The sequence below is a fragment of the Protopterus annectens genome, chromosome 1.part1 (genome assembly GCF_019279795.1).
Source record: "Protopterus annectens isolate FY-2018-M chromosome 1.part1, PAN1.0, whole genome shotgun sequence".
NCBI lineage: Eukaryota > Metazoa > Chordata > Ceratodontiformes > Protopteridae > Protopterus > Protopterus annectens.
In genome coordinates, this window is record NC_056726.1 from 1,097,746,172 (window position 1) to 1,097,773,869 (window position 27,698).

At 37.9% G+C, this 27,698-nt stretch overlaps 1 long non-coding RNA gene across 1 annotated transcript; it reads right to left on the reverse strand.

Moving 5' to 3' along the window:
• Nucleotides 1-6,158: 6,158 nt before the first annotated feature.
• Nucleotides 6,159-27,481, reverse strand: LOC122813619. Its single transcript, XR_006366714.1, has 3 exons — nt 27,336-27,481; nt 27,175-27,243; nt 6,159-6,399 (listed from the first exon to the last, which is right to left on the reverse strand). It is a non-coding gene; the product is annotated as an uncharacterized LOC122813619 (long non-coding RNA).
• Nucleotides 27,482-27,698: the final 217 nt, after the last annotated feature.

Sequence of the window (27,698 nt, forward strand, 5' to 3'; positions counted from 1 at the left end):
AGTACTTTGAGAAAGTGCATCTTGAGATTTAGACTTTTAACATTGGGCAACATGATTGCATTTATTTATAGTTGCTATGGTGGTAATTTGGTCTATGGAACATCTCCTAAAAAAAGACACTATAGGAGTGGCAAGAACCTTAGCCAGTATCCAGAAAACCAGGGGTTACAGATGCAGGCCATCTCTGGCAAAGCATCAAGGTCAGACAATCATGTCATTTCAAGCAGACAGATACTGGAGCCCCTAAGAATGACACCAGAAACTTAGCCAACTGCTGAAGTCAATCATTTTTTTCTTGTACTGCGGTATCATTCTGGGCGACAGTAGGATTTTGCTCAGGGCTAGGGTCAAACCTAAGTGGTCCACATAATCCGAGAGCTCACTTTTAAATGTACAGATTTGCACTGACTGTCCAGATTTTGGACTCATATATCTGGTCTGTGTCTCATTCTTTTGTTGCAGTCTGTCAAATCACTAGCAAATAACTGAGGACTGAGGTCATCGACTGATGGCACAGATCTGAGTTTCAGACTTCATATCTATCAGGACTGTCATGTCAATGCATAACTGGGGTCTGAATGGAGAGATGAAAAGTCAGCAAGAAAAGGAGAGTAATATTGCTGAAACTGAATTCATCCTCAAGTCTTGGTGAGTACCTTCACAAAGTGGACCCTGTTTTTTTTTTTCCCACAAAATCTCACCAAGGCAACACTGATATATAGACTGCAATTATATAGCATATATCATGGACCAAAGTAGGTAAAAATTTAAAAAAGATCGCTGGGTGCACAAGACCCAGGATAAAAAAAGTGCCCAATCCTGGTGCCAGGACTGGAAAAAATGACAGTGTAGAATCCTCAAAATACAGAAACATTCCTACAATGGGACCAGGCCAGGCCCATGGAGAGGATGGCCCCCTGTTGTAGAAAGAAGTAGCAGTCCACAAAAATTACAAAAAATGGTAGGACAAAGAGGAGCCATAAAGACAATAGGGTGGACAATTGATAAGAAAGAAATTATGTATTATTGTTATTATGCAAAAAGCCCAGAATTTCTAGACACAAGATATACAAAAAGATTAAGAAAGAAATTAGAGGAAAGAAAAACAGTTCCACAAGAAAAACTGTCAGACGCTTCAAATAAAAATTTGTGGTCATTAATACAACAGATTTGTGAAAAACAGTATATAGACCAAGAAACTTTGATCTGTTTGGAAAAAAGGAGCATCTGAGGAAGTGTGAAAATATAAACACCAAAACCTAGAGATATTTGAAAAGTATGAAAAAGAAATATGGACATAGGAAAGAATAAGAGATTTGATATGGTGCACTATTTATGCAAAGGCAAAAGCCAGATTAATCAACATAAAGAAGGCAGCCCCAAAGATATTCAAGATGAAATACAATCAAAGGCATCTAGATATGGAAAATTTCACAATAAAAAATAATATCACAAAGAGGGAATGTAGAAAAGAAGATTATTAATGTAGAAGTTAAATAAATAGAAGTTGAAGTTACGGAGTGCCTGCGAAGTGAAGGATTTAATGTAGAAGGTCTAAAACAGGTTACATCACAGCATGATGGAACAAGTCCCCGAAGTAAGGAGATACAGGAAGATCAGGAGACATCAGAAGAGGAAACATGGACTTCGGAAAGAAAATGAGATTTAATATGGTGCCATATTTATACAAAGGAGAAAGCAAAACTAATCAATAAAAATAGAACAGCACCAAAGATATTTGAAGAGAAATACAGGCAAAAAAATCTGCACATGGAAAACTTTACAATACAAAAATAAGAAGACAAAGATGAAAAGTAGAAAAGGAGATTAATAATGGAGAAGTTAAATAAATAGAAATTGAGGTTATGGAGTACCTCCAAAGTGATGGATTATGTATAGAAAATCTAAACCAGAAAGCACCACAACAGGATAGAGCAATGGACCTCCAAATTAAGGGGAAACCAGAGGAACTGGAAGCAATCAGTCAGGTGCCATATGAAGATATTTTGCAGCCTTCCACAGGAAACCAGTATAAATGTTCACTTGAAACTGGACAGCAAGGGAAGGAACAGGAAACTGTGGAAACTCTGACGCAGTTAATGTTGAGGAGTGATAGACCAGTGAGTTCCCATATGATAGAGCAACAGATGGCACAGGATGAAACTGAGGAGAATGTGCCACAGGAAGATGTAATATAACTTTCTCTAGAATCCGGCAGAAAATGGAAAACAAAAAATGTGCCCTCAGTTTAGAAGAAAATGAGCTAAGAGAAGAATTGCTTGACTTAATGGAGATAGAAATATTAAGATCAATGAAAGAAATAGACTACAGAAGATCAATAAAACCAAAAAAAAAATCAGAAGTTTGATAAAACAAATGAACACAGTAATTAGGACTGTCCATAGAGATCCATGTAATATAACAGAAATAAACAGGATATATTACTGTGCAGCTAAATTAATAACTGATAAAGTTCTACCACAATAACATAGGGTAGTGAGGGAGAGAAAGGGGAGAACTTGAATACCATCATGGAAGCATCAAATAGAGAAAACTGCAAAGTAAATAAGACAAGAAGTGTCACTGTCAGAGAAGTATAGAAGAGGGAACAGATCAACAAAAATACTCAGAAAGATAGACGTGATAAAGGCAATGCACAATATTATAACAGAACAGGATCTATCATGCACTATTACAAATAAACTAAAAATATTAGCACAGGCAGAAACACTTAGAAGATACGCAGATAAATATAAAGGAAAAGCACAAAATAAGCAATTTAATGATGACCCAGTCTGAAGGAGGGATGGGCCTCCTTGAAATTGACTACATGTATAGATCTGCAATTGGGAGACTCAACACGTATCTGCTGACCTCACAACATCCAAATGAAGTGAAAGTTTTGAAACATGAGGAGTATAAATCTAAGATGACTTCCCTGCTTAGGCTAGCAGAAGCATATTGGTGTCAAGCAGGAATGGAAATCAAACCAGAAGTAGATAAAAATCAGGCAGCAACTGAATGGTCCAAAAAAGAAAAGTAGGAATATAAGGTGAAGGGCCAGATGAAAAGGCAAGAAATGTGTTAAATGCATAATTATAGTTGCAAGTATATAAAACATCTGGAAGAACCTCATGTTGATCAGGAACAAATGCAGGAATAGTTAAAGAGAGGTGAATTTAAACCAAGAGATGAAAGGTTAATACTGGTGGCCCAAGACAGTGGACTACATACAAGTTGGTTAACAAAGTCCATTGAGCATGTGGGGAAACAGACAAATGAAGGTTTTATAAAACAGAATTGGAAACAGTTGCACACCACATTGCTGGTTGCGACATACTAATGGCAGAAGGACTGTATACTGAAAGGCATAATAATGTGGCAAGACAGTTGCACTGGGGATTGTGCAAACATTATGGTCCAGAAGTGGCTGAAAAACACTGGAAACATGAGCCACAAAGCATCATAGAAAATGATGAAGTTTATATCACATGAGATCACCCATTACCAACAGTTCAAAAGACAGATGCAAGGAAAAACAGATATAGTGGTCCAAGAAAAGAAAACAAAGATAGCCTTGATCACTGAAATTGCCACACCCAGTGACTACAGTGTCCTGGGTACAGAGAGACACAAAGTCATAAAATATCAGGATTTGCAGGCAGAAATGAGAGCAATGTGTGGAAGAAAAATACCCAGACAGCTCCAATAGCAGTAGGAGCAACAGGTTTTATAAATAAGAATTTACAATCATATTTAGCTATGTTACCAGTACGTGTAACTCCATACGAATTGCAGAAGGAATCATTACTGGGCACATTGTGGGTGCTGCAAAGAGCACTTTTGCCTGAAATCAATGACTGAAACAATACTAATTTCATGAACTTTAATTGTACTTTGACTTAGGAATGGGATTCATTCCTGTCATTGTATTAGAATCCCAAAAGATTTGGAGAAATTACAAAAGGAGAGATGCATAACCACCTGTTATGTTGTCTACTTCCTAAGTATGTCCAGCAATATTTAAAGAGTGTCCCTATTTACAGGTCCTTGTCCCCTCATTAATTGTGCCTTTGTCCAGATTCCTTGCTCAAACAGGTTGAGAGGTATGGTGCTGGATGCCTATTGTTGCTTTCTTCAAAGGTGTATGTGTGAAACACAGGATTAAGGTACCCATTCTGTGTTTGACATGTGCATGGGATGGTGAATTGGACTGTGGAGCAATGTGGGGATATTTCCTGTGTAGTTGGATGGAACGAGTCCCTATTAAATTATCGAACGTTTCAAAGTTCGAATGTCATATGGTGAACACCATATGATCGAACTTTGAAAAGTTAGAAGGTGAAAGGCAATAGCTCCATACATACAGAATGGGAAAATTTCCCTTTTCTGCACTGAAGTGCGGTTTTTGAGTTGGTATATTTAAGTGGGGGTGTGGGGGGTCAGGGGGGCTTTCCCCCCTGCTCAGAGCATTATGGTAAGTGTTGTTTGTATTACATTTTTAATATATTCAAAGATCCAAGTTTCACTCATATGTTGCCGAACATGTGAGGTTCGAAATTTTGAGCTTCGAATATATAATATAAACCCGCATAGTGTAGTAGTGCATGTGAACCATTGATTTTGTATTCTTCGTATTATCACTTCTTTTTATCTCAATATTTGGCATTTGTACGTTGCTGCATGTACCACAAATGACATCTGCTATGTACAGCTGGTTCACATGCACAGCGGCAGTGTACAAACTGTAGAAGTGGACCACCCAGGTAGCTGATGGAAATTAGACATCTAAAAATAGACCTGGGATGCATTCACATAATGTCAGTCTGCATAGCAGAAATCCGGTAAGTGCCATTGCTCTCTGAGTGACAGTGAGAACCTCAGGATAAATATTAATGCAGTACATTTTTATGTAACTTCTCCTGTGGCTGTGGATGTTAAGTTTTGGCCAGAAGTTCACATGGCCCTGGGTTTTGATACAAGGATTGGAATTTGTAGTTTACTAATGTTTTCTTGCATCACATTGCAATGTAATTAAATGTACACATGTATTCTTTAATCGTTCAACAGGCAATAGTTGTGAGTGTAGGAGTACCATGTATAAGGTCCATGTATCTGCTACAGCAGACATCTCTATTTTTTCAATAGTATCCCACCTCACATTATAGTTTCCTAGTATTTCTCATGTCCTAAGTATTTACCTGATGCATGATGCATTAATATTATCAGTTGTGTAATGATATGATAATAACTGTGTTAATGAACTTCATCTTATTGTTTCCCATCGTGCAAACAGGGGCAGCATGTTTGCATGATGCTAAGCAGTGCACACCATTTTCAAATGCTGCAAATTCCAGTTATGAGCATTCTCACTACCTGTCATAACTGGAATTGGTGGGAAAAGTCATTATACCTGGTGTTCATCTACACTGGACATGTCTGTTGTTCAGGGAGACATTCTGAGATTTCGGTCTCAAAGCTGGGGATTGCAGGAGTCCAAAGTGTTTGTTGGACTCGTAGTGAAGGATTATGGTCCCTGGCTTTTGCAGGAGCACTATAATGAATCAGATTACAAATCAGATACATGGAAGAGTTTGGACTGGGATCTGCCCAGTGTTACCAGTATCCACTGCACTGGGGAACAGTGTAGAAATCACTACCGAGACCTCAGGATGAGGAAGAGGGATACCCTTGACCATTGGATTGAGGAATGCAGGAATGATGGGACCCCACCGATGTGTAAGGATAACTTACAGGCACTGCTTGAGGGGGTAACAGCTGCATGTGTTCATTATTGGTGTTCCTAATGGTATTCTGATGTGTTCTGTTTTTCCCACATATTTCCTATATTTTATATTTTATGTCATGAATATAGTAAAGCCTATAAAGCTCTTTTAGAATATATAAAGCCTATAACAACAAGGCTTTTCGAACGTTTGAATAGTTTGGTTAAAATCAAAGTTAAAATTATGTACCAATTTAATTATTAACACTTTTTGGAAGTTCTGTTTTAATACAGTGTTTCAATATAGTGTTATTATTATTATTGTATACATAACATTATGCGTAAAATAACGTATATGCTTCAAAAGTAGGTAAAAAGAATGCATTTAATTAATCAATTATTTAATCAATCATTTATTCAATTATTTTGGCAATCTGATCACATGACTTGAAAGTTTATTTAAAGACCGTTATGTTTGTAAAGTTGTTTGTCTGAAGAAGGAAGAATACCATTTCTTCCGAAAGCGCTTACATTAAAGAGTTTCGTGTTTTTAAATTTGGCGGTGGTTTTTGCATTTGGGCTTCACATCTTCCAGCTTTTAATTTCAACAGTTTGTCATGGCTTTTTGGAGTTTTTCCCACAGCTGATACTGACAGGGCACTGAATGTGCAAACCTATGAAGAAAGAATGAGAAGGATGAGAGATGCAAGTTGTACGTGTGCTTTCAAGCAGTACTGTTATTGTAGCACTATAGGAGTAAATACAGCACTATAGGAGTAAATACAGCTTATTGTGCTAAAATCTTGTATCAGGTTGAGTATGCATTTTCCATTGTAAAGTAAAAGGATGGATGCATTAGTATGTTACTTAGAACAACAGTACAGTATTACAGAGTAGACGGGGTGGGAATTTAGAAAACAACATGTCCAAAGTAAACAGTACTCATTTAATTTGACAAAAATATTACAATGTAAAGTATCACCTATACACCAGGGACAACAAGACCATGCTGCAGATTGTTATTATAACATGACCTATAGTATGACATAACCTATATAGCAGGGACAACAAGAGCACACTGCGGATTGCTGTCATTATAACATGACCTATATACCAGGGAGAAAAAGAGCCTGCTGCAGATTGTTATCATTATAACATGATCTATATACCAGGGACAACAAGCACATGCTGCAGATTGTTATCATTATAACACAACCTATATACCAGGGACCACAAAAGCATGCTACAGATTAATATCATTATAACATGACCTATATAACAGGGACCACAAGAGCACACTGCAGATTGCTATCATTATAACATGACCTATATACCAGGGATAACAAGACCATGCTGCAGATTATCATTATAACATGAACTATGTACCAGGGATCACAAGAGCCTTCTGCAGATTGTTATCATTATAACATGACCTATGTACCAGGGACAACAAGAGAACACTGCAGATTGTTATCATTATAACATGACCTATGTACCAGGGACAACAAGAGAACACTGCAGATTGTTATCATTATAACATGACCTATATACCAGGGACAACAAGCACATGCTGCAGATTGTTATCATTATAACACAACCTATATACCAGGGACAACAAGACCATGCTGCAGATTATCATTATAACATGAACTATGTACCAGGGATGACAAGAGCCTTCTGCAGATTGTTATCATTATAATATGACCTATATAACAGGGACCACAAGAGCGTGCTGCAGGTTGTTATCATTATAACATGATCTATATACCAGGGAACCACAAGAGCACACTGCAGATTGTTATCATTATAACATGACCTATATACCAGGGACCACAAGAATGTGCTGCAGATTGTTATCATTATAACATGACCTATATACCAGGGACCACAAGAGCACACTGCAGATTGTTATCATTATAACATGACCTATATACCAGGGACAACAAGAGCATGCTGCAGATTGTTATCATTATAACATGACCTATATACCAGGGACACAAAGAGCACACTGCAGATTGTTATCATTATAACATGACCTATATACCAGGGACAACAAGAGCATGCTGCAGATTGTTATCATTATAACATGACCTATATACCAGGGACAACAAGAGCATGCTGCAGATTGTTATCATTATAACATGACCTATATACCAGGGACAACAAGAGCATGCTGCAGATTGTTATCATTATAACATGACCTATATACCAGGGACAACAAGAGCATGCTGCAGATTGTTATCATTATAACATGACCTATATACCAGGGACAACAAGAGCATGCTGCAGATTGTTATCATTATAACATGACCTATATACCAGGGACAACAAGAGCATGCTGCAGATTGTTATCATTATAACATGACCTATATACCAGGGACAACAAGAGCACACTGCAGATTGTTATCATTATAACATGACCTATATACCAGGGACAACAAGAGCATGCTGCAGATTGTTATCATTATAACATGACCTATATACCAGGGACAACAAGAGCATGCTGCAGATTGTTATCATTATAACATGACCTATATACCAGGGACAACAAGAGCATGCTGCAGATTGTTATCATTATAACATGACCTATATACCAGGGACAACAAGAGCATGCTGCAGATTGTTATCATTATAACATGACCTATATACCAGGGACAACAAGAGCATGCTGCAGATTGTTATCATTATAACATGACCTATATACCAGGGACAACAAGAGCATGCTGCAGATTGTTATCATTATAACATGACCTATATACCAGGGACAACAAGAGCATGCTGCAGATTGTTATCATTATAACATGACCTATATACCAGGGACAACAAGAGCATGCTGCAGATTGTTATCATTATAACATGACCTATATACCAGGGACAACAAGAGCATGCTGCAGATTGTTATCATTATAACATGACCTATATACCAGGGACAACAAGAGCATGCTGCAGATTGTTATCATTATAACATGACCTATATACCAGGGACAACAAGAGCATGCTGCAGATTGTTATCATTATAACATGACCTATATACCAGGGACAACAAGAGCATGCTGCAGATTGTTATCATTATAACATGACCTATATACCAGGGACAACAAGAGCATGCTGCAGATTGTTATCATTATAACATGACCTATATACCAGGGACAACAAGAGCATGCTGCAGATTGTTATCATTATAACATGACCTATATACCAGGGACAACAAGAGCATGCTGCAGATTGTTATCATTATAACATGACCTATATACCAGGGACAACAAGAGCATGCTGCAGATTGTTATCATTATAACATGACCTATATACCAGGGACAACAAGAGCATGCTGCAGATTGTTATCATTATAACATGACCTATATACCAGGAACATCAAGCACATGCTGCAGATTGTTATCATTATAACATGACCTATATACAAGGGACCACACGAGCATGCTGCAGATTGTTATCATTATAACATGACCTATATACCAGGGACAACAAGAGCATGCTGCAGATTGTTATCATTATAACATGACCTATATACCAGGGACAACAAGAGCATGCTGCAGATTGTTATCATTATAACATGACCTATATACCAGGGACAACAAGAGCATGCTGCAGATTGTTATCATTATAACATGACCTATATACCAGGGACAACAAGAGCATGCTGCAGATTGTTATCATTATAACATGACCTATATACCAGGGACAACAAGAGCATGCTGCAGATTGTTATCATTATAACATGACCTATATACCAGGGACAACAAGAGCATGCTGCAGATTGTTATCATTATAACATGACCTATATACCAGGGACAACAAGAGCATGCTGCAGATTGTTATCATTATAACATGACCTATATACCAGGGACAACAAGAGCATGCTGCAGATTGTTATCATTATAACATGACCTATATACCAGGGACAACAAGAGCATGCTGCAGATTGTTATCATTATAACATGACCTATATACCAGGGACAACAAGAGCATGCTGCAGATTGTTATCATTATAACATGACCTATATACCAGGGACAACAAGAGCATGCTGCAGATTGTTATCATTATAACATGACCTATATACCAGGGACAACAAGAGCATGCTGCAGATTGTTATCATTATAACATGACCTATATACCAGGGACAACAAGAGCATGCTGCAGATTGTTATCATTATAACATGACCTATATACCAGGGACAACAAGAGCATGCTGCAGATTGTTATCATTATAACATGACCTATATACCAGGGACAACAAGAGCATGCTGCAGATTGTTATCATTATAACATGACCTATATACCAGGGACAACAAGAGCATGCTGCAGATTGTTATCATTATAACATGACCTATATACCAGGGACAACAAGAGCATGCTGCAGATTGTTATCATTATAACATGACCTATATACCAGGGACAACAAGAGCATGCTGCAGATTGTTATCATTATAACATGACCTATATACCAGGGACAACAAGAGCATGCTGCAGATTGTTATCATTATAACATGACCTATATACCAGGGACAACAAGAGCATGCTGCAGATTGTTATCATTATAACATGACCTATATACCAGGGACAACAAGAGCATGCTGCAGATTGTTATCATTATAACATGACCTATATACCAGGGACAACAAGAGCATGCTGCAGATTGTTATCATTATAACATGACCTATATACCAGGGACAACAAGAGCATGCTGCAGATTGTTATCATTATAACATGACCTATATACCAGGGACAACAAGAGCATGCTGCAGATTGTTATCATTATAACATGACCTATATACCAGGGACAGCAAGAGCTTGCTGCAGATTGTTATCATTATAACATGACCTATATACCAGGGACAACAAGAGCATGCTGCAGATTGTTATCATTATAACATGACCTATATACCAGGGACAACAAGAGCATGCTGCAGATTGTTATCATTATAACATGACCTATATACCAGGGACAACAAGAGCATGCTGCAGATTGTTATCATTATAACATGACCTATATACCAGGGACAACAAGAGCATGCTGCAGATTGTTATCATTATAACATGACCTATATACCAGGGACAACAAGAGCATGCTGCAGATTGTTATCATTATAACATGACCTATATACCAGGGACAACAAGAGCATGCTGCAGATTGTTATCATTATAACATGACCTATATACCAGGGACAACAAGAGCATGCTGCAGATTGTTATCATTATAACATGACCTATATACCAGGGACAACAAGAGCATGCTGCAGATTGTTATCATTATAACATGACCTATATACCAGGGACAACAAGAGCATGCTGCAGATTGTTATCATTATAACATGACCTATATACCAGGGACAACAAGAGCATGCTGCAGATTGTTATCATTATAACATGACCTATATACCAGGGACAACAAGAGCATGCTGCAGATTGTTATCATTATAACATGACCTATATACCAGGGACAACAAGAGCATGCTGCAGATTGTTATCATTATAACATGACCTACATACCAGGGACAACAAGAGCATGCTGCAGATTGTTATCATTATAACATGACCTATATACCAGGGACAACAAGAGCATGCTGCAGATTGTTATCATTATAACATGACCTATATACCAGGGACAACAAGAGCATGCTGCAGATTGTTATCATTATAACATGACCTATATACCAGGGACAACAAGAGCATGCTGCAGATTGTTATCATTATAACATGACCTATATACCAGGGACAACAAGAGCATGCTGCAGATTGTTATCATTATAACATGACCTATATACCAGGGACAACAAGAGCATGCTGCAGATTGTTATCATTATAACATGACCTATATACCAGGGACAACAAGAGCATGCTGCAGATTGTTATCATTATAACATGACCTATATACCAGGGACAACAAGAGCACACTGCAGATTGTTATCATTATAACATGACCTATATACCAGGGACAACAAGAGCATGCTGCAGATTGTTATCATTATAACATGACCTATATACCAGGGACAACAAGAGCATGCTGCAGATTGTTATCATTATAACATGACCTATATACCAGGGACAACAAGAGCATGCTGCAGATTGTTATCATTATAACATGACCTATATACCAGGGACAACAAGAGCATGCTGCAGATTGTTATCATTATAACATGACCTATATACCAGGGACAACAAGAGCATGCTGCAGATTGTTATCATTATAACATGACCTATATACCAGGGACAACAAGAGCATGCTGCAGATTGTTATCATTATAACATGACCTATATACCAGGGACAACAAGAGCATGCTGCAGATTGTTATCATTATAACATGACCTATATACCAGGGACAACAAGATTATGCTGCAGATTGTTATCATTATAACATGACCTATATACCAGGGACAACAAGAGCATGCTGCAGATTGTTATCATTATAACATGACCTATATACCAGGGACAACAAGAGCATGCTGCAGATTGTTATCATTATAACATGACCTATATACCAGGGACAACAAGAGCATGCTGCAGATTGTTATCATTATAACATGACCTATATACCAGGGACAACAAGAGCATGCTGCAGATTGTTATCATTATAACATGACCTATATACCAGGGACAACAAGAGCATGCTGCAGATTGTTATCATTATAACATGACCTATATACCAGGGACAACAAGAGCATGCTGCAGATTGTTATCATTATAACATGACCTATATACCAGGGACAACAAGAGCATGCTGCAGATTGTTATCATTATAACATGACCTATATACCAGGGACAACAAGAGCATGCTGCAGATTGTTATCATTATAACATGACCTATATACCAGGGACAACAGCATGCTGCAGATTGTTATCATTATAACATGACCTATATACCAGGGACAACAAGAGCATGCTGCAGATTGTTATCATTATAACATGACCTATATACCAGGGACAACAAGAGCATGCTGCAGATTGTTATCATTATAACATGACCTATATACCAGGGACAACAAGAGCATGCTGCAGATTGTTATCATTATAACATGACCTATATATCAGGGACAACAAGAGCATGCTGCAGATTGTTATCATTATAACATGACCTATATACCAGGGACAACAAGAGCATGCTGCAGATTGTTATCATTATAACATGACCTATATACCAGGGACAACAAGAGCATGCTGCAGATTGTTATCATTATAACATGACCTATATACCAGGGACAACAAGAGCATGCTGCAGATTGTTATCATTATAACATGACCTATATACCAGGGACAACAAGAGCATGCTGCAGATTGTTATCATTATAACATGACCTATATACCAGGGACAACAAGAGCATGCTGCAGATTGTTATCATTATAATATGACCTATATACCAGGGACAACAAGAGCATGCTGCAGATTGTTATCATTATAACATGACCTATATACCAGGGACAACAAGAGCATGCTGCAGATTGTTATCATTATAACATGACCTATATACCAGGGACAACAAGAGCATTCTGCAGATTGTTATCATTATAACATGACCTATATACCAGGGACAACAAGAGCATGCTGCAGATTGTTATCATTATAACATGACCTATATACCAGGGACAACAAGAGCATGCTGCAGATTGTTATCATTATAACATGACCTATATACCAGGGACAACAAGAGCATGCTGCAGATTGTTATCATTATAACATGACCTATATACCAGGGACAACAAGAGCATGCTGGAGATTGTTATCATTATAACATGATCTATACACCAGGGACAACAAGAGCATGCTGCAGATTGTTATCATTATAACATGACCTATATACCAGGGACAACAAGAGCATGCTGCAGATTGCTATCATTATAACATGACCTATATACCAGGGACAACAAGAGCATGCTGCAGATTGTTATCATTATAACATGACCTATATACCAGGGACAACAAGAGCATGCTGCAGATTGTTATCATTATAACATGACCTATATACCAGGGACAACAAGAGCATGCTGCAGATTGTTATCATTATAACATGACCTATATACCAGGGACAACAAGAGCATGCTGCAGATTGTTATCATTATAACATGACCTATATACCAGGGACAACAAGAGCATGCTGCAGATTGTTATCATTATAACATGACCTATATACCAGGGACAACAAGAGCATGCTGCAGATTGTTATCATTATAACATGACCTATATACCAGGGACAACAAGAGCATGCTGCAGATTGTTATCATTATAACATGACCTATATACCAGGGACAACAAGAGCATGCTGCAGATTGTTATCATTATAACATGACCTATATACCAGGGACAACAAGAGCATGCTGCAGATTGTTATCATTATAACATACCCTATATACCAGGGACAACAAGAGCATGCTGCAGATTGTTATCATTATAACATGACCTATATACCAGGGACAACAGGAGCATGCTGCAGATTGTTATCATTATAACATGACATAGTCACCAGGGACAACAAGAGCATGCTGCAGATTGTTATCATTATAACATGACCTATATACCAGGGACAACAAGAGCATGCTGCAGATTGTTATCATTATAACATGACCTATATACCAGGGACAACAAGAGCATGCTGCAGATTGTTATCATTATAACATGACCTATATACCAGGGACAACAAGAGCATGCTGCAGATTGTTATCATTATAACATGTTCTATATACCAGGGACAACAAGAGCATGCTGCAGATTGTTATCATTATAACATGACCTATATACCAGGGACAACAAGAGCATGCTGCAGATTGTTATCATTATAACATGACCTATATACCAGGGACAACAAGAGCATGCTGCAGATTGTTATCATTATAACATGACCTATATACCAGGGACAACAAGAGCATGCTGCAGATTGTTATCATTATAACATGACCTATATACCAGGGACAACAAGAGCATGCTGCAGATTGTTATCATTATAACATGACCTATATACCAGGGAGACAAAGAGCATGCTGCAGATTGTTATTATTATAAAATGACATATATACCAGGGACCACAAAAGCATGCTACAGATTGTTATCATTATAACATGACCTATATACCAGGGACAACAAGAGAATGCTGCAGATTGTTATCATTATAACATGACCTATATACCAGGGACAACAAGAGCATGCTGCAGATTGTTATCATTATAACATGACCTATATACCAGGGACAACAAGAGCATGCTGCAGATTGTTATCATTATAACATGACCTATATACCAGGGACAACAAGAGCATGCTGCAGATTGTTATCATTATAACATGACCTATATACCAGGGACAACAAGAGCATGCTGCAGATTGTTATCATTATAACATGACCTATATACCAGGGACAACAAGAGCATGCTGCAGATTGTTATCATTATAACATGACCTATATACCAGGGACAACAAGAGCATGCTGCAGATTGTTATCATTATAACATGACCTATATACCAGGGACAACAAGAGCATGCTGCAGATTGTTATCATTATAACATGACCTATATACCAGGGACAACAAGAGCATGCTGCAGATTGTTATCATTATAACATGACCTATATACCAGGGAGAACAAGAGCATGCTGCAGATTGTTATCATTATAACATGACCTATATACCAGGGACAACAAGAGCATGCTGCAGATTGTTATCATTATAACATGACCTATATACCAGGGACAACAAGAGCATGCTGCAGATTGTTATCATTATAACATGACCTATATACCAGGGACAACAAAAGCATGCTGTAGATTATTATCATTATAACATGACCTTCATACCAGGGACAACAAGAGCATGCTGCAGATTGTTATCATTATAACATGACCTATATACCAGGGACAACAAGAGCATGCTGCAGATTGTTATCATTATAACATGTCCTATATACCAGGGACAAAAAGAGCATGCTGCAGATTGTTATCATTATAACATGACCTATATACCAGGGACATCAAGGGCATGCTGCATATTGTTACCATTATAACATGACCTATATACTAGGGACAACTAGAGCATGCTGCAGATTGTTATCATTATAACATGTCCTATATACCAGGGACAACAAGAGCATGCTGCAGATTGTTATCATTATAACATGACCTATATACCAGGGACAACAAGAGCATGCTGCAGATTGTTTTCATTATAACATGACCTATATACCAGGGACAACAAGAGCATGCTGCAGATTGTTATCATTATAACATGACCTATATACCAGGGACAACAAGAGCATGTTGCAGATTGTTATCATTATAACATGACCTATATACCAGGGACAACAAGCGCATGCTGCAGATTGTTATCATTATAACATGACCTATATACCAGGGACAACAAGAGCATGCTGCAGATTGTTATCATTATAACATGACCTATATACCAGGGACAACAAGAGCATGCTGCAGATTGTTATCATTATAACATGACCTATATACCAGGGACAACAAGAGCATGCTGCAGATTGTTATCATTATAACATGACCTATATACCAGGGACAACAAGAGCATGCTGCAGATTGTTATCATTATAACATGACCTATATACCAGGGACAACAAGAGCATGCTGCAGATTGTTATCATTATAACATGACCTATATACCAGGGACAACAAGAGCATGCTGCAGATTGTTATCATTATAACATGACCTATATACCAGGGACAACAAGAGCATGCTGCAGATTGTTATCATTATAACATGACCTATATACCAGGGACAACAAGAGCATGCTGCAGATTGTTATCATTATAACATGACCTATATACCAGGGACAACAAGAGCATGCTGCAGATTGTTATCATTATAACATGACCTATATACCAGGGACAACAAGAGCATGCTGCAGATTGTTATCATTATAACATGACCTATATACCAGGGACAACAAGAGCATGCTGCAGATTGTTATCATTATAACATGACCTGTATACCAGGGACAACAAGAGCATGCTGCAGATTGTTATCATTATAACATGACCTATATACCAGGGACAACAAGAGCATGCTGCAGATTGTTATCATTATAACATGACCTATATACCAGGGACAACAAGAGCATGCTGCAGATTGTTATCATTATAACATGACCTATATACCAGGGACAACAAGAGCATGCTGCAGATTGTTATCATTATAACATGACCTATATACCAGGGACAACAAGAGCATGCTGCAGATTGTTATCATTATAACATGACCTATATACCAGGGACAACAAGAGCATGCTGCAGATTGTTATCATTATAACATGACCTATATACCAGGGACAACAAGAGCATGCTGCAGATTGTTATCATTATAACATGACCTATATACCAGGGACAACAAGAGCATGCTGCAGATTGTTATCATTATAACATGACCTATATACCAGGGACAACAAGAGCATGCTGCAGATTGTTATCATTATAACATGACCTATATACCAGGGACAACAAGAGCATGCTGCAGATTGTTATCATTATAACATGACCTATATACCATGGGACAACAAGAGCATGCTGCAGATTGTTATCATTATAACATGACCTATATACCAGGGACAACAAGAGCATGCTGCAGATTGTTATCATTATAACATGACCTATATACCAGGGACAACAAGAGCATGCTGCAGATTGTTATCATTATAACATGACCTATATACCAGGGACAACAAGAGCATGCTGCAGATTGTTATCATTATAACATGACCTATATACCAGGGACAGCAAGAGCATGCTGCAGATTGTTATCATTATAACATGACCTATATACCAGGGACAACAAGAGCATGCTGCAGATTGTTATCATTATAACATGACCTATATACCAGGGACAACAAGAGCTTGCTGCAGGTTGTTATCATTATAACATGACCTATATACCAGGGACAACAAGAGCATGCTGCAGATTGTTATCATTATAGCATGACCTATATACCAGGGACAACAAGAGCATGCTGCAGATTGTTATCATTATAACATGACCTATATACCAGGGACAACAAGAGCATGCTGCAGATTGTTACCATTATAAGATGACCTATATACCAGGGGCAACAACACCATGCTGTAGATTGTTATCATTATAACATGACCTATATACCAGGGACAACAAGAGCATGCTGCAGATTGTTATCATTATAACATGACCTATATACCAGGGACAACAAGAGCATGCTGCAGATTGTTATCATTATAACATGACCTATATACCAGGGACAACAAGAGCATGCTGCAGATTGTTATCATTATAACATGACCTATATACCAGGGACAACAAGAGCATGCTGCAGATTGTTATCATTATAACATGACCTATATACCAGGGACAACAAGAGCATGCTGCAGATTGTTATCATTATAACATGACCTATATACCAGGGACAACAAGAGCATGCTGCAGATTGTTATCATTATAACATGACCTATATACCAGGGACAACAAGAGCATGCTGCAGATTGTTATCATTATAACATGACCTATATACCAGGGACAACAAGAGCATGCTGCAGATTGTTATCATTATAACATGACCTATATACCAGGGACAACAAGAGCATGCTGCAGATTGTTATCATTATAACATGACCTATATACCAGGGACAACAAGAGCATGCTGCAGATTGTTATCATTATAACATGACCTATATACCAGGGACAACAAGAGCATGCTGCAGATTGTTATCATTATAACATGACCTATATACCAGGGACATCAAGAGCATGCTGCAGATTGTTATCATTCTAACATGACCTATATACCAGGGACAACAAGAGCATGCTGCAGATTGTTATCATTATAACATGACCTATATACCAGGGACAACAAGAGCATGCTGCAGATTGTTATCATTATAACATGACCTATATACCAGGGACAACAAGAGCATGCTGCAGATTGTTATCATTATAACATGACCTATATACCAGGGACAACAAGAGCATGCTGCAGATTGTTATCATTATAACATGACCTATATACCAGGGACAACAAGAGCATGCTGCAGATTGTTATCATTATAACATGACCTATATACCAGGGACAACAAGAGCATGCTGCAGATTGTTATCATTATAACATGACCTATATACCAGGGACAACAAGAGCACGCTGCAGATTGTTATCATTATAACATGACCTATATACCAGGGACAACAAGAGCATGCTGCAGATTGTTATCATTATAACATGACCTATATACCAGGGACAACAAGAGCATGCTGCAGATTGTTATCATTATAACATGACCTATATACCAGGGACAACAAGAGCATGCTGCAGATTGTTATCATTATAACATGACCTATATACCAGGGACAACAAGAGCATGCTGCAGATTGTTATCATTATAACATGACCTATATACCAGGGACAACAAGAGCATGCTGCAGATTGTTATCATTATAACATGACCTATATACCAGGGACAACAAGAGCATGCTGCAGATTGTTATCATTATAACATGACCTATATACCAGGGACAACAAGAGCATGCTGCAGATTGTTATCATTATAACATGACCTATATACCAGGGACAACAAGAGCATGCTGCAGATTGTTATCATTATAACATGACCTATATACCAGGGACAACAAGAGCATGCTGCAGATTGTTATCATTATAACATGACCTATATACCAGGGACAACAAGAGCATGCTGCAGATTGTTTTCATTATAACATGACCTATATACCAGGGACAACAAGAGCATGCTGCAGATTGTTATCATTATAACATGACCTATATACCAGGGACAACAAGAGCATGCTGCAGATTGTTATCATTATAACATGACCTATATACCAGGGACAACAAGAGCATGCTGCAGATTGTTATCATTATAACATGACCTATATACCAGGGACAACAAGAGCATGCTGCAGATTGTTATCATTATAACATGACCTATATACCAGGGACAACAAGAGCATGCTGCAGATTGTTATCATTATAACATGACCTATATACCAGGGACAACAAGAGCATGCTGCAGATTGTTATCATTATAACATGACCTATATACCAGGGACAACAAGAGCATGCTGCAGATTGTTATCATTATAACATGACCTATATACCAGGGACAACAAGAGCATGCTGCAGATTGTTATCATTATAACATGACCTATATACCAGGGACAACAAGAGCACACTGCAGATTGTTATCATTATAACATGACCTATATACCAGGGACAACAAGAGCATGCTGCAGATTGTTATCATTATAACATGACCTATATACCAGGGAGACAAAGAGCATGCTGCAGATTGTTATCATTATAACATGACCTATATACCAGGGACAACAAGAGCATGCTGCAGATTGTTATCATTATAACATGACCTATATACCAGGGACAACAAGAGCATGCTGCAGATTGTTATCATTATAACATGACCTATATACCAGGGACAACAAGAGCATGCTGCAGATTGTTATCATTATAACATGACCTATATACCAGGGACAACAAGAGCATGCTGCAGAATGTTATCATTATAACATGACCTATATACCAGGGACAACAAGAGCATGCTGCAGATTGTTATCATTATAACATGACCTATATACCAGGGACAACAAGAGCATGCTGCAGATTGTTATCATTATAACATGACCTATATACCAGGGACAACAAGAGCATGCTGCAGATTGTTATCATTATAACATGACCTATATACCAGGGACAACAAGAGCATGCTGCAGAATGTTATCATTATAACATGACCTATATACCAGGGATAACAAGAGCATGCTGCAGATTGTTATCATTATAACATGACCTATATACCAGGGACAACAAGTGCATGCTGCAGATTGTTATCATTATAACATGACCTATATACCAGGGACAACAAGAGCATGCTGCAGATTGTTATCATTATAACATGACCTATATACCAGGGACAACAAGAGCATGCTGCAGATTGTTATCATTATAACATGACCTATATACCAGGGACAACAAGAGCATGCTGCAGATTGTTATCATTATAACATGACCTATATACCAGGGACAACAAGAGCATGCTGCAGATTGTTATCATTATAACATGACCTATATACCAGGGACAACAAGAGCATGCTGCAGATTGTTATCATTATAACATGACCTATATACCAGGGACAACAAGAGCATGCTGCAGATTGTTATCATTATAACATGACCAATATACCAGGGACAACAAGAGCATGCTGCAGATTGTTATCATTATAACATGACCTATATACCAGGGACAACAAGAGCATGCTGCAGATTGTTATCATTATAACATGACCTATATACCAGGGACAACAAGAGCATGCTGCAGATTGTTATCATTATAACATGACCTATATACCAGGGACAACAAGAGCATGCTGCAGATTGTTATCATTATAACATGACCTATATACCAGGGACAACAAGAGCATGCTGCAGATTGTTATCATTATAACATGACCTATATACCAGGGACAACAAGAGCATGCTGCAGATTGTTATCATTATAACATGACCTATATACCAGGGACAACAAGAGCATGCTGCAGATTGTTATCATTATAACATGACCTATACACCAGGGACAACAAGAGCATGCTGCAGATTGTTATCATTATAACATGACCTATATACCAGGGACAACAAGAGCATGCTGCAGATTGTTATCATTATAACATGACCTATATACCAGGGACAACAAGAGCATGCTGCAGATTGTTATCATTATAACATGACCTATATACCAGGGACAACAAGAGCATGCTGCAGATTGTTATCATTATGACATGACCTATATACCAGGGACAACAAGAGCATGCTGCAGATTGTTATCATTATAACATGACATATTTACCAGGGACAACAAGAGCATGCTGCAGATTGTTATCATTATAACATGACCTATATACCAGGGACAACAAGAGCATGCTGCAGATTGTTATCATTATAACATGACCTATATACCAGGGACAACAAGAGCATGCTGCAGATTGTTATCATTATAACATGACCTATATACCAGGGACAACAAGAGCATGCTGCAGATTGTTATCATTATAACATGACCTATATAACAGGGACAACAAGAGCATGCTGCAGATTGTTATCATTATAACATGACCTATATACCAGGGATAACAAGACTATGCTGCAGATTGTTATCATTATAACATGACCTATATACCAGGGAGACAAAGAGCATGCTGCAGATTTTTATCATTATAACATGACCTATATACCAGGGACAACAAGAGCATGCTGCAGATTGTTATCATTATAACATGACCTATATACCAGGGTCAACAAGAGCACGCTGCAGATTGTTATCATTATAACAACACCTATATACCAGGGACAACTAGAGCATGCTGCAGATTGTTATCATTATAACATGACCTATATACCAGGGACAACAAGAGCATGCTGCATATTGTTATCATTATAACATGACCTATATACCAGGGACAACAAGAGCATGCTGCAGATTGTTATCATTATAACATGACCTATATACCAGGGACAACAAGAGCATGCTGCAGATTGTTATCATTATAACATGACCTATATACCAGGGACAACAAGAGCATGCTGCAGATTGTTATCATTATAACATGACCTATATACCAGGGACAACAAGAGCATGCTGCAGATTGTTATCATTATAACATGACCTATATACCAGGGACAACAAGAGCATGCTGCAGATTGTTATCATTATAACATGACCTATATACCAGGGACACCAAGAGCATGCTGCAGATTGTTATCATTATAACATGACTGATATACCAGGGACAACAAGACCATGCTGCAGATTGTTATCATTTTAACATGAACTATATACCAGGGACAACAAGAGTATGCTGCAGATTGTTATCATTATAACATGACCTATATACCAGGGACAACAAGAGCATGCTGCAGATTGTTATCATTATAACATGACCTATATACCAGGGACAACAAGAGCATGCTGCAGATTGTTATCATTATAACATGACCTATATACCAGGGACAACAAGAGCATGCTGCAGATTGTTATCATTATAACATGACCTATATACCAGGGACAACAAGACCATGCTGCAGATTGTTATCATTTTAACATGAACTATATACCAGGGACAACAACAGTATGCTGTAGATTGTTATCATTATAACATGACCTATATACCAGGGACAACAAGAGCATGCTGCAGATTGTTATCATTATAACATGACCTATATACCAGGGACAACAAGAGCATGCTGCAGATTGTTATCATTATAACATGACCTATATACCAGGGACAACAAGAGCATGCTGCAGATTGTTATCATTATAACATGACCTATATACCAGGGACAACAAGAGCATGCTGCAGATTGTTATCATTATAACATGACCTATATACCAGGGACAACAAGAGCATGCTGCAGATTGTTATCATTATAACATGACCTATATACCAGGGACAACAAGAGCATGCTGCAGATTGTTATCATTATAACATGACCTATATACCAGGGACAACAAGAGCATGCTGCAGATTGTTATCATTATAACATGACCTATATACCAGGGACAACAAGAGCATGCTGCAGATTGTTATCATTATAACATGACCTATATACCAGGGACAACAAGAGCATGCTGCAGATTGTTATCATTATAACATGACCTATATACCAGGGACAACAAGAGCATGCTGCAGATTGTTATCATTATAACATGACCTATATACCAGGGACAACAAGAGCATGCTGCAGATTGTTATCATTATAACATGACCTATATACCAGGGACACCAAGAGCATGCTGCAGATTGTTATCATTATAACATGACCTATATACCAGGGACAACAAGAGCATGCTGCAGATTGTTATCATTATAACATGACCTATATACCAGGGACAACAAGAGCATGCTGCAGATTGTTATCATTATAACATGACCTATATACCAGGGACAACAAGAGCATGCTGCAGATTGTTATCATTATAACATGACCTATATACCAGGGACAACAAGAGCATGCTGCAGATTGTTATCATTATAACATGACCTATATACCAGGTACAACAAGAGCATGCTGCAGATTGTTATCATTATAACATGCCCTATATACCACAGACCACAAGAGCATGCTGCAGATTGTTATTATTATAAGATGACCTATATACCAGAGACAACAAGAAGGCACTGCAGATTGTTATCATTATAACAGTCAACCTGTATCTATAAAGTGTAAAAGGAAAGAGTGCAGCCATTATGCTGTATTACAAAAGAAGGGTGCAGTATTACAATAAGCACTCCTTTTGGGTTCATATACCACACTCCCCATTTTTAAGGAAAGTTGTTTAGAATACTGTTTTAGGATATCATCAATAAAAATACAATACTGTTATTTATTCATATTGATAGTATTATAAGTGCAGACCTCTATAGTTGTGGCTCATGTGACCTGGTGTCAAATGTAATCAGTGTACATGGAACATGCATATGTGCAACATTTGCCCCCATGAATGATTGCTGGATGTGATATGATCTGCTTTATACTGTGTCTGTGTTGTCAACAGGGCAGCATTCAAAGTAGTAAATGCAGTTATTAGCATTTTGTGTTATTGTATGTAAAATGTATCAGAATACTGTACATTATTTGTCGATATTTTTATATATTATCTGTATGATTACTCATGTTATTTATTTTTTTGCTAATCCACCCTTTTTCTCTGCTTGTTTTTATGTTATTCATATTTGTTATTATTATTTTAATGTTATTAGTATTTAATGTATATAATCATATTTTTCATTATCATAATTCTTCTTTCTTTACTTATAGTTTGTTTATTATTTATAATTTTCTCTTGTTTTACTGCTAAATACATTTTCATTTCATATTATTTTTCATTCTGTTTGTAATTCTATTATTTATTACTTTTGTATTCCTTTATTATTATTATATACTTAAATTTTATTTAATGTTATTATGCCCATTTTTTGTGTTATGTTTTATTTTGTTATGGGTTTTTCCATAGTATTTATGTTATTACTAGAGCACTGCAGGGTAGACTGGTTCCACATGGTCCACCTACACTCCCTCCACTGGCTACGGCATCAAGACCCAGCAGTTCTGGGCTGCAGTCTTGTGACACCCCTCCTGCTACCTGGACCTTCAGGTAGTTCTGCCCCAGAGGATAGGCTTGTGATTCCTTCTGGGAGCAGGGGCAGATCACCCGAGCTGAACTGCCAGGTCTCATGCATAGGGTTGTGCTCACCCCTCTTCATCATCATCCTGATAAATGCCAGGACATGTAAACATCAGACACTGTGGCCATTGCACAGTGAGGTGAGAGTAAAGACAGTCCAGTGGGTGAGGACTCGATTCTCACTATCACCAAACATGATGTCCATAGGTCAGTGATCCCTCCTCTCTCACCCCATCCTAGGTATTCACCCACTCTTATGTCCTTCACTGACCCTGTATCTTGATTTGTAGGTCTTGTCTGTCTACAAGTTCTTCCTCACCTGCCCCAGACTTGCCCATGTCCCTCCCACAACATTCCACTCTCTCCTGAAAAAAAAAAAAAAAAAGGATATTTGTCCAAACAAAAAAAATTGGACTGTCACCACCACAGACATAGGTGACCCCAATGTAATTGTGTTGTAGAACCAATTGCACTTGTGTCAGGACACGTGAGTGAAATTGAGAGCTACACATGGGATGATTTTTTTTTAAGGAGAGTCGAATGTTGGGCAAGGGACATAGGCAAGTCTGGGGCAGGAAAGTTGGAAAGGTGAGGAAGCATCTACAGACAGACAACACATACAAGAAAAGAGACAGGGTTGGGGAAGGTCACAAGAGGGGGTATGAACACCTTGGATTGGGTGGGGGTGGGGGGTTCGAGGTCCCATGGACATCAGCACGGTAACAGTGCAACTAAACTCCTCACCCATTGGACTATCAGCACTGTCGCATCACTGCACCACTGGCTGCAGTGGCTGATGTCTGCAGCTATGCCTGGTCTGCCATACCAGGATGAAAAGCAGGCTCTCCATCTGCCATAAGCATAAGCATGTGCCCATGGTCTGCTGCACAATCCTATGCACCACAGTTAGCAACTCTGTATGGCTGATGTACACACCCCCTCTACCTCTGCTCTCAGAGTGAACCACAGGCCTGGCCCCTGGGGTAGAACGACCTGAAGGTCGAGAAAGGGCAGGGGCAGTAGAGGGTTTGTCACCAGTCTGCAGCCCAGAAGTGCTGTGGCTTGGTGCTTCAGACGGTGAAGTGAGTGTAGGTGGATCACAGGGAACCGGCCTAGCCTGCTGTGCTGTAATAATAATATAAATACAATTTAAACAAAACAGTAAATAAAACATAAATTAAATGAAAAACTGCAACATAAAGAAACAGTTATAAAGCAACATAAATAGTTTCAATTAATATGGAATGATAAATCATAAAAATGAGAAAATGTATTTCAAAACAAAAATTATGAAATTATACATAATAAACAAAAAAAGATGTAAAAAATTCATATAATAATAAATAATTTGATTTTATATATAATACAATGCTACAATTAAAATATATATAAAACATCCATTAATAACCAAAAAAAGAGAAGGGGTGGGGTGAGAGAAAAACGAGGAACATTAGTAACCTCACATATAATATGCAATACTCTCTACAATTAAGGTATTCTAGTCTTTTACATTCTACTGATAACAATACCAACGGCTAAAAACTTTCTTTTATTACCTGGAAAGATGTTCAGGGATTACACCTGAGAGCAGACCCCTCAAGATAGAGGCCTAAGGGTATGCCTTTCAAATGCTATACTGATGATTACTTAACAGTAAGGTAGCTTTTATTGATTACAAGCTAAAACAGTATTGAAATCACCTGAGCTTTACATTTGGGGAGTGTAGTATTAGAATCCACAAGCCATGACTACTGTATTACTGTACTTTTCATTTGGAATACAACATAAAGCAAGCACTCTTTTCTTTTACACTTTATAGAGTCAACTGTTATCTGAGAATGTGCAACTGTTGCCTTGTGTTACAGACCATACCTATCCACCTTTTAGAGCAGGATACCTTCACATATCATAAATTAATGGGTGTACTATAACCCATAACTAGGAACATATTTCACATATTGCTATTATACGTATGGATAGCTGCACAGGATTTGTGTTAACATACATTTTGATGCTCTTTATTTATTGACTTCAATATAAGTTACTTGCCAGACAACCATGGATCTTACAACAGTTAATCTTAAATCTGGGTATTCAGCAGAAATAAGTCCATTTGAAAGCTATGCTACACAGTAATGCATGCATACCTGCTTTTACAGTTCAGACATGCATTCCCAAGTTCATACAACTGTATGATATAGCAACTAATCCACCTATAATTGTTAAGGCTGCAATAACAGTACTTTATATAATTATGCTCACTTACCACATGCTTGTTGTATCCTGGCCAGTCTGGTGGCATGGGACCTCACATTTGAGGACCACTCTTCAGCAGCTGTGGAAAAAGAGAAAAAGAAAAAGCATTATGAATACCAGTTTCTACCATATTCAGATTGAATATTTACAAGAAATACATAGAAAGCATACATGCACATGTCTGCGGTGTGCCCTGCCTGACACTCCCTGATCCAGCAATCAAGGGTATTCCTTTTTCTGTAGTGCAGATCATCATAGTGGTGATGACATTGCTCCCTAGTGCAGGGGAATACCAGTCGCATTGGTAAGGATCCTGGCCAAACTATCCCAGGCTTCAGACTTACGTTGGAAGCCTGTGTATGTATTTTATTTGTTTTGTTGACCAAATCCACTGTGCTGAAGTGAACCCATTTTCAGTGGAGGGCTGGGGAGAAAAGCTCCAGAAACAAAGTACAAGATAGTAGTCATTAGTTAAACAAGGATTACGAAGGTTAACTACATAAAACTCTCTGGAAACATTTATACAAATTATGT